The sequence below is a fragment of the Urocitellus parryii genome, chromosome 5 (assembly GCF_045843805.1).
Source record: "Urocitellus parryii isolate mUroPar1 chromosome 5, mUroPar1.hap1, whole genome shotgun sequence".
NCBI classification, from domain to species: Eukaryota; Metazoa; Chordata; class Mammalia; order Rodentia; family Sciuridae; genus Urocitellus; species Urocitellus parryii.
The window spans coordinates 60332449-60335879 of NC_135535.1; the positions used below are offsets into that span (position 1 = coordinate 60332449).

At 32.9% G+C, this 3431-nt stretch overlaps 1 pseudogene; it reads left to right on the forward strand.

Moving 5' to 3' along the window:
• The first annotated feature begins 1496 nt into the window (after window positions 1-1496).
• Window positions 1497-2443, forward strand: LOC144254992 (olfactory receptor 6C2-like; annotated as a pseudogene).
• Window positions 2444-3431: the final 988 nt, after the last annotated feature.

Consider the following 3431-nt stretch of genomic DNA (forward strand, 5'->3'; position numbering starts at 1 on the left):
GAAACCATGTACAAAATATGAAGAATTTCAAGTTGTCAGTGTTATTGGAACTCAAACCATAAGGAAGACAGGTAAGAAAATGAAAAGTATTGAAATGAGAAAATCAAAGAAGGTACTTTCCATTAGCCTTGCAGGTTAAACAAAAGATAATTCTTTCTACATCAAAAAATAATTAACACTGAAAGAAGATAATGTAAATCATTTAGAGCATATGGTAATTGAGATGTAGACACACAACTTGTAATGTTTAGAGCATCCTCAGATTTGGTATCTGTAGAGTATCCTACAGATGCCCAGGGATGACCCATATGTTTAATGATGTTTTTATAGAAAACAAAAGTGAATCAGTTAAATCATTCATGAATATATAAATAAAAAAGAATAACAAACAGAACACAATAAGTGAGAGGTCTGAAAATACAATATTAGAGAACTCAAATATTTCATATATGAATAGAGAAAAGAAGGCTAAAAAGAGAGACACTAAAAATAATAATATAAACCTAGAAAGGAAATCAAAAAGATGCCATTGGATTAATCCAAAAAATGACCAAACTTTGCTTTTGAATGCTGTGGCAATTCAGGTAAGATAAAAACTAAAATTTGCCATTGGAATCAAAATAAATGAAGTCTTTGGAGGTGCTCGGAAATCTATAAGGAATTGCAAGTGAAAGTCCCACACAGCCAGTTAAAAACCTCAATGGAGTGAAGATGAACTGAGGAGAAATGAATGTTTTTCAAATGAATTTAAACCATCATAAAAAAGATACAGCCAAGAAGGCTATACTTAGCAATATTAAACAAAAATTAACTTCTGGGACTTTGAGAGAAAATGGGCCACAGTCAAGTAATTGACCATAAATATATGCATAAGAATACATTCTTTTTGTATATATCTTGTACTTGTACGTAACATTTTCTCACCCTATAGGTAAAATAGTTGTACATCAAAATGTCCATAAGTGCTAGAGTTTCCACTATAAAAATTCCTGTTTTGGTCACTGTCATTTATTTGTTTTCTAGGAGCAAATATATCTTATCCTTACAACAATCAACAGGTAGTAACAAGTGAAGAGAATCCATGCTCATAGTTACCTGGATATGCCCTGTATCCAAGGTTTGCCTTGGACAAAGAAACGTTAGCCATCCATAAAGTGACATCTTTCACTAACCCCTCTGGAAATCCAGTCCATGTAATGATTCAGATGTGACAAATTAATATGACAAATCAATTACATTTGCAAATTCAGCAGGGGGTCACAAATGAATAAAAAAAATGGACTGTTTTACAATACCATGAAATCTTAAGGATCTTTACTGTTCAAACACATAAAATTCATGAAGGTACTAGAATACTAAAAATATTGATTATGATGTAAAAGGAAAAGATAAATATAAGCTGATTTGCTGGGCTTCTATATGCACACCTTTTTGTGGTAGAATTTGAATGTTTCTCTTCATACAATCTTGGATTAGGTAAATATCAGTGTTCAATGATGAGGAACTACACAGCAAAAACCACTTTCATCCTGCTGGGACTGACAGATGACCCAAAACTGAAAGTTCTTCTTTTTATCTTTCTGTTGCTCACCTACATGTTGAGTGTAACAGGGAACCTGACTATTATCACCCTCACACTGGTGGATCCTCATCTTAAGACACCTATGTACTTCTTCCTCAGAAACTTTTCCTTCCTAGAAGTTTCATTTACTACTGTCTGTTACCTCAATTCCTGTACAGTTTATCAACTGGAGACAATACTGTTACCTACAATGCTTGTGCAACTCAGATATTTTTTGTTTTTCTCTTTGGAGCAACAGAATTTTTTCTCCTGGCAGCCATGTCCTATGATCGCTATGTGGCCATCTGTAAACCCCTTCATTATATGACCATCATGAACAACAGAGTGTGCACCTTATTAGTCCTCTCCTGCTGGGTAGCTGGCTTGATGATTATTGTCCCACCTCTTAGCTTAGGCCTCCAGCTTGAATTCTGTGATTCTAATGCCATTGATCATTTCATCTGTGATGCAAGTCCCCTCCTAAAGATCGCATGCTCAGACACATGGATATTAGAACAGATGGTTCTATTTGTGGCTGTATTTGGTCTCATTATTACCCTAGTCTGTGTGGTTCTGTCCTATACATACATCATCAGGACCATTCTGAGATTCCCCTCTGTTCAGCAAAGGAAAAAGGCCTTTTCCACCTGCTCATCCCACATGATTGTGGTTTCCATCACCTATGGCAGCTGCATCTTCATCTACATCAAGCCTTCAGCAAAGGAAGAGGTGTCTGTAAATAAAGGTGTCTCAGTTCTCACCACTTCTGTAGCGCCCTTGCTGAACCCTTTCATTTACACCTTGAGAAATAAGCAAGTGAAACATGCTTTCAATGACTCCATAAAGAAGATTGTATTTCTCTCAAAGAAGCAGGACTTTTGATGAATCAAAGGAAATAAAACATTCTGCGACTGTTTTACTGTTGCTTCTAACTTTTCTCATTGTTTCCTTTCTACATTTCAGTCACGTTAGCCTTCTCAAAGACATTAAATATTTCATCCTGATCTCATGCTTATTAAACTCTTTATTACTTTGAATCAAATTCATTCATTCTGTTTTCTTTCATTGTGAATCTAAAAAATATAATTTCCATGGAATTAAATTTTTCTCCACTTCTGAGCTAGGAAAAGAAAGAAAATAATATTTTAAATTGTACAAATTATCGTGTTAAATTATATGGCAATATTGCTAGTTACTTTTTTACTGTAATGCAGTTATAAAATGAATAGCACAAATGCTTATTTAAAACATAAAAAAAATCAGACATGCTAACATATATTAAACCAAATATATGTTAACTAATTAGGAAAGGAGACATCAACAGGAGTTTATGATTAATCAGAATTGAAGATATCTTTAAAATCACTTGTAAAATTACTTGCTATTTCCTTATATAAAAGAACAACATCACTTAAAAATACTTAATTTAAAGCAATATAAATTTAAAATCACTTATTATAAGTTACTAATTCAGAATAGATGCATGAAACTTAATTGGAACAATAAATTTTAAGTTCCAAAAAAATGGAAAAATTAATTAAGTCAACACAAAAATATAGGGAAAAATTAAAGATATCAATGATTTTTAATGAGCAAAATAGGAAAAACATAAGGGAATATAAATGGTGATATAGGGTCAAGAGAACAATGCAGAAAATACTCAAAAATCAAAGAGCTTTGAATTTGAAGCTATTAACAGCTACTTGTCATTTAACAAAAAAGAAAAAAAAAACCAACTATATATTGCATGTAAAATGCACAACTCTGAGGCAAAGAAATCCACAGGCTTAAAGTAAAAAGACAGAAATTAAAATCTGTGGAAATGGAGCCTGAAAACAAGCAGGAGTAGCTGCTCTCATATTTAACACAG